This window comes from Ailuropoda melanoleuca, chromosome 2, assembly GCF_002007445.2.
Source record: "Ailuropoda melanoleuca isolate Jingjing chromosome 2, ASM200744v2, whole genome shotgun sequence".
Taxonomy (NCBI): domain Eukaryota; kingdom Metazoa; phylum Chordata; class Mammalia; order Carnivora; family Ursidae; genus Ailuropoda; species Ailuropoda melanoleuca.
Window position 1 is genome coordinate 32387145 of NC_048219.1, and position 10588 is coordinate 32397732.

Consider the following 10588-nt stretch of genomic DNA (forward strand, 5'->3'; position numbering starts at 1 on the left):
GTTCAAGTCTCTCCAAGCGAGATTCAAATGAGCAGGCTTGTGTCTTGAGAGGGCGGGCCTGGATTTCAGTCCCAGAGCTGCCTCCAGAAACTGCAGGCAAGTCCCTTCCCCTCTGAGCTTCACTAAGAGGACAGGACTTTAATGACCTCTAAGGTCCCTGCTCTTTGCCTGGTATTGTCATTACTATCGATACGAGTGTGCTCACAGACATGACTCATGATGTATTTGAAATGTGCTTACTTCGAAATTTCCTGCTGTCCCCTTAAATAAAATGAGTTATGTTAAAAGCAAAATCCTCATCTTTCACGCAGTGTAGTATTTGTTAGTATAATAATATAAAGTCTGGGACTTGATTTAAAATACTTGACTCCCGGGGCAAGTAGGCCCTAGGTGTCTGACTCTTGGTTTCGGCTCAGGACATGATTTCAGGGTGTGGGATCCAGCCCCTAGTCGGGCTCTGTGCTCAGTGGGGAGTCTGCTTGAGGATTTTCTCTTTCTCCCTCTGCCCCTCCCCCACCTCCTGTGCTCTCTTTCTCTCTCGCAAATAAATAATCTTTAAAATAAAATAAAATACTTGAGTCCCTCCCCCTACACCTGTTTAATAGATAAAATAAAATAGGTAATATGTTGTGATTGTCGAAACTGGGTACGGGGTAAGTGGGAGTTTATTATAGGAGTCTCTTCACCTTCATGCATGCTTTCTTTAAATTTTTCACAGTAAAAAATTAAGAAATAAATAATAGAATAGAATATAAATATATTCAGTAGTATAGTCTCTCCCTGCCCTTAGATTAGAAGTCCACGACTTTCCAGCTCACGCCTAGGCAACAGACAGTTATACAGGATCTTTAAGTCACAAATGCAGTTTCCGTTCAGAACTGAGGATGTCCAGTCCAAGGTATAAATCAAGCCCTGACCAAGATCTAGTGCCAGTCTGACATCTCTCAGTTCTGGCCACTTTAGGATGGAGATTAAGGAGAGGAAAGGGAGAGGGCATGGCTGTCTAAGCTACCTATGGTTTCTAGCCCCCTCCCCCTGCTTTCCTCCCCCGGGGCCCAACCAGGGGTGAAAGGAGAAGGGAGGAAGGAGAAGAGGTAGGAGGGGTCTCGCTCATGCAAACTGGCCTTAGGGGCTCCGGGTCTCACAGGTTCTCAAGGCTGTCAGCTTGTCTAGTGAGCGACTTTGAGGACTCTAGAGCAATGCTGTCTCATAGAAATTTAATGCAGATCACATATGCAGCCACATTTGTAATGTTTGACTTTCTAGTGGCCACACAGTAAAAGGTAAAAAAAAAAAAAAAAGAAGGTGAAATTGATTTAAATAATATGTTTTATTTAAACTGTTATTCCAACATGTGGTTAGTGGCTCCCATACTGGACAGCACAGTTTAGAGGTCTCCATCCCTCGGACCTCTTGCTAGGTGACCTGATCATACATCCCATCTCGCCTGCGAGAGCCCTGGTTAGTCCTGTCACTCAGGCTTTATTCTCATTAAATTACTTGGTTATTAATGCCCCTTTTCACTCTCCCAAGTGACCCTATTTGGATGATGAATCATACTGTCACCCTGCCTATACCTCTGTCTCTGGGAGGGAACTGAGGGCTCCTTCTTCATCCTCATTTCCAGGTGCTCTACCTGAAGTGGGTCAGGCCATTTTTCCCCTGGATCAAGGGTCAGCAAACTACAGCCCATGGAGCCAAGAATGAGTTTTACATTTTTAAAAGATGGAAAAAACAAAGATTACATGATATGGATAATACACCTCCTGCAAAGCCTAACTTACCACCTCACCTCTTACAAAGTTAGTTTGCTGACCCTTATTCTCTGTATTCCTGGAGTGAAAGGAGGTCAGATCCCAGGGGACCAAAATTCCACCACTGTTCCCTCTGGGACTGAGGTGGGGAGGCAGATCCTTCACCTCTTACCAGGTTTGAGTCTAGGAGGTAGACCTGTACTCCTACCCCTCTTCCCTGATGGTAGTCAGTGGGGACTCAGCAAGGACATTCTGGAAGGAAATCTCATCACTTTGTTCCCTTTGCACTCTCTCAACCCTAAGTCATTTCCTCTAAACATCTCATAATATAATTTGGCACTTCACTTTGGAATTTCATTTCTGTTATATCTTAGTGTCTAATCAAAATTTCCATTTTAAGCTCTGGTTACTATATTACTATCATCACCATCACTGTCACCATTACCACCATCACCATCATTCATTATGTGTTTCCTTGAATAGCCTGAGTTTGGTGGGGGTAGGATCTCTTTTGCCTTGTTTTTGAATCCCTCATAGCACTTAATGATAATTAATTCATACACTCAACACTTCAGCCCAACTAAACAACTCAAAATTCTTGGAAGACACTGACATCCTTTCCCCGTGTGCCTCTGTATAGACACTACCCAGTATATCTCCTCCCTTCCCTTCTTGTCCATCATTCTCCAAGATGTAGCTCAAATAAAACAATAAAACACTTTTATTAAAACTTAACATTAAAACCCTTTGATAACCTCAAATGGAAAATCATAGTCCCAGTAAAACCTTTCCATATCCACCCTAGAAGAATTTAGCACTCCTAACCCACAGCGAGTAACACATTTCTCTCCTCTGGTACTTAAAACAATGCAGCTTGTCTGGATGTATAATTGTCTCTCTCACAGATATGGGCTTTGGGTGTTATAATCACCTGGAAATCCTTTAAAATATACTGATGCCTGGGCTCCATTCCAGACCAAGAGAATCAGGATCTCCGGGCTGGGGCCTAGGCATCAGCATTTTCAAAATGCTCTTTCATGATCTAAATGCAGCCAGAGTTGAGAACAATTGTACAAAATGGTGAGCTACCAGAAGGCAAAGAATGTAGTTTCTCTCTGCAAATCTAGTAATTAGCAAAGATTACTATGAATAAATAGTTGTCAAATGAATGAACTATGAACTGTAATAGAAATATAAAGAATAACTTATGCCAGTCTATCAGAAAATGTTGTGAGTTAAACAACTATATATTAATCTAATGACCTCTGATTAATTAGACAGGTTTATTTAACCATATTAAGCACATAAAATGACTAGAACCTCACATCTAACTAAGCAGTTTTCCCAATTGTGGTAAACTTGGTCTTAAAAGAAATACAGATGGCCCTGCAAAAATATGGACATTAAGGCAGTTCATTAGCATGGTCTCTAACCAAGTCCAAAAGACAAACCTCAGAAGACCCCTCAGATAATGTAGATATATTTCAAGGTTGTTATCCTACAACTGTCAAGCCCAGTCTCTCCTTGCCTTCCACTGTGTAATTTATACTTGAGACTGGCAAGAGAGTTTTTTATTAATATGTGTTTGTCAAGCAACACTCTCAGCTCTCTTGTAATTATGCTGCCTGTTAGTAGCATTAAGTACAAACATATCTCTTGGTTTTCACTTGTTAATTTGTGCCTCTCCTGTATTTAGAGATAGCAATAGTTGTAGTCATAAGATCAGAAAACTGCTCATGGTCAGGGGAGGACAACATGAAGGCATGCGTGTCTGCCAGTAATTAATCTGCAATGAACTAGTGTCATACAGTGGAAAGACCACCAAAGAAGCTCTGGGTTTGAGCTGGTCCTTATCACTTACCCTGTGTCCTTGGACAGGTAAGCTTGGACAAAGTTGTACTTTGTGCAACCCATCCCAAAAAAAGAAGGTAATACGGGAATCTATTTCAAATGCCCAGCAGAGTTATTGTGTGGGTAAAACAAGATGATAAGTGACAAAAACACTTAATAAAGTATAACCATCTACGCTAATATGCTTGCTGCCTTCATTCAGTTGCAAACACTGTCTACACACCTACCGTGTCAGGCACTAAAGGAATATAAATAATAATGCTCCTTGTTACCATTGTTATTATAGGGACCACACTACTATAATGAAGTCCTTATTATGACATCTTGTGATGGTTAATTTTACATATCAACTTGACTGGGCAACAGGGTGTCCAGATGTTTGGTAAAACATTATTCTGGGTATGTCTGTGAGGCCATTTCTGGATGAAATTAACCTTTGAGTTTGTAGACTGAGTAAAGCAGATTTAGTCCTTGCTAATGTGGGTGGACCTCATCCAAACAGTTGAAGACCTGGATAGAACAAAAAGGCTGAGTAAGAGGAAATTTCTTTCTGCCTGACTGTGCTGGCTTTGGACATTGTTTTTTTCCTGCCTTTAGACTTGAACTGAAGCATTGGCTCTTGCTGAGGCTGAAACCCACTACCAGCTTCTGGACTGGACCTGCACATCAGTTTTTCTGGGACCCCAGCTAGCCAACTGCAAATCTTGAGATTGGGTGAGCCAGTTTCTTATAGCAAGTCTGTGTGTGTGTGTGTGTGTGTGTGTGTGTGTGTGTGTGTAAGATAAACATTTTAAACATAAACAAAACCAACAGAATCTATGTGTGGGCTTGTGTGTACATATACATTTTATTGGTTTTATTTACACACACACATGAGCGCACGCGCACACACACACCCTATTGGTTCTGTTCCTCTGAAGAACCCTGACTAAAACACATCTATGGCAATATAAGCACTTTCAGGGGGGCTTCAGAGATAATCTTTGAATAAAACTCCTTAAATTGAAACAAATGTTTCCAGTGCATCCAATAGAGGTCGTTCCGTGAGTCAGGGGTTATTGAAATTGCTGGCTAGCCTTAACAACATTGAGTCCTAGTCCCAAGACCAGATCTTCTGAATGAGCACCTTCAGGAGGCACAGCCCAGAAATCTGGATCTCTACCAGTCTTCCCAGTATTTCATCTGACGAACCACATTTGGGAACTCCATCTAAGTGGTTTGACTGAGGGAACTAGAAACCAAGGATTTGCGCTGGTGTCTGAAATCCCATCACCTTAGGTTCATAGATGTGGTTGCTCTCCCTTGTCTCCTGCTAAATGCAGATATGCTAGAGAGATAATATATGAGATTTTAACCGTAAATTTAGGGTATATTTATCCTGAATTCAGCTCTGATAATGTTCCTCCCGGGTCCAAACACCTTTGAGGTATCCCCATAGCCTACTTAATAAAATCCAATCTCCTTTCAGTGGTGTTCAAGTACCTCCAAACTATGACCCCTGAATGACTGCAGCACCAACGTTCCCCACAATCACCCACACACGTCCCACAGTCCAGCTACCACAGAGGCTCCATGGGTCCTCTTCTCACCTCCACCTGGACAGCACTGTTACTCCTAACCCCCAACCTCCAAGTTTTAGCTCAGATGGTCTTTTATTCTTGCCACTTCCCTAATACCTCTCCTACAGACTGCTTTATATCCTAGCCATATGTATACACGTCTCCCCTCTTGAACGGGAACTTCTTGAAAGCAGAGGTCTGCTCTTCATGTCTGTGTCCCCAGAGCACTGAATCAGACACACAGAGTAAGATTCATATATATTAATTGAGTTGATTCAGGCTATTTTCATACATGGTCATCAAAAAGGGAAAATAAAGAAGTTGGGCATTTTGTAGCAAAATTTGGAAATGACACAGAAAGATGGCATATATGCAGGCCAGGCAGCAAACTGTATTGGTTAGAATGCTGAGGCTTTGCAGAGAGGGGTGTGGGTTCAATTCACAGCTCTCCTATGCCTTTAGTGATGTGACAGGTCAAGCCATTTCACCTTTTGGTGTCTCAGTTTCTTCATCTATAGATGAGGATGATGATGGTATTATCTCCCAAGGCTGTTGTGAGGTTTAATATGCTCAGAACTTGGCATATCGTCAGATGGTACCATAATCACATCAATAAACTGTACTTGCTGTTGGCTCTTTCTCATTATTTTAGCAATATTTTAGCAAGTGAGCACAGGCTTGGACAATGGAAGATCCCTAATTTATAGGTGAGTAGAAAAGTGGAAGAGTCCTAAGCTGACTTATCTGGTGGGCCATGTCCATTTCTGAAGGGTATTTACCTCGGGGGGGGGGGAACAACCAGAGAGTTATGTCCCCATCTTCCAGGAGTTGCCTCTCTTTCCTGATGGATTTCCTTAAGGAATATAGATCCACAGGAGATTTATGTGTGTGCTCTGTTTCCCAATAGTTAACGCAACTTATTTGCCACCACTAAGCATTCATTCTCTTCCTGGAGGTCAATTCGCAAGGTGCCTGCTCTGTCAAGGGCAAGATTGATAGAGCAGCAGCTGCTGACCTGATGCCTAATGTATATGAGGCCAGCCTCCTCTTTGTCTCTGGACTGGAAGGAGACATGGGCCAAATGCTAAAATCATCCTTGGAATTGAAAAGTGATCTTACATACCATTTTATCCAATACACTGCCTGGGTAGTGACAAAGCTCAGGCCTAGATCAAGGAAAATAACCTTGAATATAGTACAGAGCTATGGTTGCCAAAGGCCACTTGTCTCTGACAAAGGCAGCCCTGTTATGGGTGAAATAAGAAAAAGAAGGACAATGTTGTAAGGCTTTCATGAAGGCGAATGGGTTGGATTATTTTAATCCAAAGTTGAGTTCTTCATACTTTTATGATATTAAGATTACTTTTCTTTATAAGATCATGATGGTTAATGCTGACTACTTTCTTGAATGACCTTACCTGGGTAAGTAAACGTAGATAACACTATGTCCTTCTCCACTGTTTTGTTGCTGTTGTTGTTCCTCCAGTTGGCTGTTTTGCTGGTCTATAGATTCCCCAAGAGTTTGGTACTCTCGATGTCAAGATTAAGAACAGGAGCTGTGGAGTCAGAAAGACCTGAACTGTTATCTTTGCTCTTTTTCCAAGTTGTAGCACTTGAAAAATTCATTTAACTTCTCTGGGTCTCTAAAACAGTCACAATGACAATAATGCCTACCTTACGGGATCACTGTGCAATGAAGAGATACCAGATGGCGTGTGCTTAGCACTGGGCCTGGCACAAAGATGGTGGTAGTGGGGGGTTAAATAGGTTTTTCAAAATTCAATCATGTAGATAAAATGTTTAAATGAGGAGTGAACACAGAAGGAACTAAAAAGCATTTAATTTCCCCATGTGGGATTACTCCTAGATGTAGCCTGTATGCTTTGAGGACTGCTGCTTTTGGATTTCAGACAGAATGGATTTATATGCTACTAACCTGAGCCAGTTCCTGGTCTAATGATTTTAAATAAGGCAGGTAACTTCTCACAGTCTCCATTCCCTCATACAGTAGAATACAATCTCCCCTTATAAAACATCAACACAGTAGGCATTTTATACCCATCCTTATTTAACATACACAACAACCCCATGAAATAGATACAATGATTATTGTTATTTGCAGTAACGTTCTATAAAGCTATGTGAATACGGAGCCATTGCTCCTAGGGGAAACACAGGGTGAGGTTCCTGTGAGCCTCTGGTCACAACAATTTCATCTACTGATCAATACATACCTCTATTTATGTGTGTTTCTGTTTAAAGACACTTTATTTAATACATAGTTGATTCATTAACATTGAAATCATGGCCAACAGCACTGTAACACACTCCTGAATGAAACTTATCTAACATATGTCTTTTCTCCATAAAGCACATCACAGCCTTCTCATGCTTATGAACACAAGCTGGTACTTCAGTGCTACACTTGGGGTTTGACCACAGAAAACAGTGAAATCACCAACAGAAAGCACAAAAATANATCTAACATATGTCTTTTCTCCATAAAGCACGTCACAGCCTTCTCATGCTTACGAACACAAGTTGGTACTTCAGTGCTACACTTGGGGTTTGACCACAGAAAACAGTGAAATCACCAACAGAAAGCACAAAAATATAAAATACATGGCACTAAAAAGACCTCACAAAGGACACCTGTTTACAGTATGACCACCAAAACAAGAAGGCAGAACATTGCCTTGTGTGACCTTGGCTGGGAGCATGCGTATTGGGCAACTCATATTTTTGTTGCTCTGTGCATGTCTGCTAATGACCACAAAAGCACCACCAGTATTGATGTGGGAATTATAAATAAATTTTAGTGAGTAGTTGGGTTCGCAAATTAAGAATCTGCAAAAATAAGAATCAATCACGCACAGATGAGGAATCTGATCCTCAAAGAACTTACTTAATACAACTAGTTAGTGGCGAAGTTGATTTGAAATTGGGTACGTATGTTTTCAAAGAATGTTTCCACATTCTTTCCACTACTAACCCCAGCACCTAGCACTGCTTGTATCCCGGTGACTCTGCCTATGAAATAGGAGTGGTATAAACAGCTACCTCACAGAGAGATGATGATGATCAAATTAGCTGATGCCCTTGGAGGTGCTTTGAAAACCATAGAGCATTACACAGATGTGAGAGTTTTAGAAGTAGATTCAATTAAAGTGAAGTTTCACTAGCCAGTATTAAGGCTGATGATAATGAGATCCCTGATTCTTCCACAGTTGAAAGAGACCAAGATGAGAACCAGGACCTTGAGAGGTCCATGGGTGGATAGCCCTTATTCCAGCAAGCAATGAGAAGCCAGTGACTCAGGCTAATTCAACATAGCTTCAGTGGGATTGCTCTTCTAGGAGGCTGAGAACAGAAGAAGTGCTTACAGTATATTTTAGCTAAAAGATCAAAATGCAGGCTGGATGCACTAAAAAAAAGTGTTCCTGGTGTCAAGTCCACTTATAGTTGCTGTTACAAGAATCCATCACCCAGACTACAAAACATCCGCGGGAGCAGCATTAGTCAGCACTGTGGATATCGGTGAATGGGGGCATTGCCTCAAAAAACGATCTTGAAGCTGCTTTTGCTTTAATGAGGGAGGGGGCTTGGAGCCGGCTGATTCTGTTAATTATAAAACGGTATTAAATAAAGTTGAGGCCAGACTCATCCAAAATAAGATGAGAAGAATTAACCATCTCTGATAAAGAAAAATTGGTGAAGAGGGAGAGAAAGGACTTAAATATATTCATACCCTTTAACTCATTAATTCCTCTTCAAGAATGCTAGTAAAATGATCAGATCAGGGAAAATAGTGACACACAAAGATGTTGATAGTGCAGTTTTTCCAATTTTTAGCTTTTATAAACAATGGGGAAAGGGTTTAAAAATTATGACACATCTGTACACTAAATACTAAATGTAATTAAAAATCGTTTTAAGAATTTTTAACAATATGCAAAAAATATGCAGAAAGTATAATATTAAGTGAAAAAATAAACAGCAAAAGCAGGATACAAAAAGCATGACTCAGCTGTGTTTATGTGCGCATTCCTAAAAATACAACAAACAAAAAATTGAAAGGAAATATGCCAAATGTTAATAACCATTGATTTCTTGTTTCTGAGATTATGAGAGGTTTTTACTCACTTTTTTTTATTTCCAAGGTTTCTACCATAAATATATACCATCATTATTTTTAAGATGGGGGGGCAAACGGCACAATGAAAGTACAATCTAATTTGCTGCCACACTCCACACCAAAAGACTTCTTTGATGAACAGAAGCACAGATTTAACAAGATTTAGCCTGTTCATCTAACAGGTCACTGATCTGTAAAAATATCAGATGTTTTCAGAGTTTTCAAATCATTTATTATTAAGCAACTAGTTGGAGTGTAGCCAACTTAATTAAACAAAGAACATGAGATGGCCCCATCCCCAGAATAGCCCCTGGGGGCCAGGACTTTCCTCTCTTCACCTTTGTACTGCCAAACCTCACGCCTGCAACAGAGTAGGAGCCCAATAAATATGTATTGAAAGAATGAATACATTGGAAAATAAGCTGCCATAAAATCACAGTTCAGATGCCATCTGTCTTATCTCTCATTCACTCGTGCACTCATTCAAAGTTTTATTAAGCACCTACCACGTATATATATATATGATTAGGCATGGGCAGCCTTCAAGACATGCAATGACCCATGACATTCCTAACACGTAAACAAATAAAGAACTTCACACAATAAGAAAGTCGTGAATAAAATGCTAGGGGGGTTCCCAAGAGGGAAGAATTTCTCCAGGTGTAAAGTTCCAAGAAGGCTCCCTAGAGGGCACAGGATTTGAGTGGAGTCTTGAGGGATGGATAGAATTGGGATAGGAGTAAGGAAAGTAGAGAAAAGGCATTCACTGAAGTACTAACAAAACCAAAGTCTTAAAGGGGAGAATGTCTAAGGCTTAGGGAAAACAAGAAGTGCTTTGGCTAATTGTTACAGCATGGAGACCTCAGGGAGAGGGTGGAGCAGAGGCTGAAGCCAAGGGACCTGGTTGTGTAGGGAGAGTTTGGAGTGTCATGTTAAGACTTCTTTTCTCCCATATATAAAGGAGAACAATGGAAAGTCTTTGAATAGAAGAGTGACCTGTTCAGAGGAACACTTCAAGAAGATACTTGGGGGGCCTCCGGGGGCCTCAGTAGGTTGAGCATCTGACTCTTGATTTTGGCTCAGGTCATGACCTCAGGGTTGTGGGATGGAGAACTGCATCTGGCTCTGTACTCAGTGGGGAGTCTGCTTGTCCCTCTCCCTCTGCACCTCTCCCTTTCCCCCTAAATAAATAAATAAATAAATAAAATCTTTTTTTTTAAAAAAAGGAAGAAGATACTTGGTCACCAATGGGTAAAATGGATGGGAAAAGGGGGAGGCAGGGCCTCACC

At 40.9% G+C, this 10588-nt stretch overlaps 1 protein-coding gene across 9 annotated transcripts in view; it reads right to left on the reverse strand.

Annotated features, from left to right (window-relative positions):
• Positions 1-10588, reverse strand: part of DAB1 (DAB adaptor protein 1) — a 1110909-nt gene that overhangs the window by 909360 nt on the left and 190961 nt on the right. For all 9 annotated transcript variants that reach the window (XM_034653311.1, XM_034653315.1, XM_034653282.1 and 6 more), the window contains one exon: positions 6583-6720. The gene's annotated coding sequence lies outside the window, so the exon portion shown is untranslated. The remainder of the gene's footprint in view (positions 1-6582; positions 6721-10588) is intronic.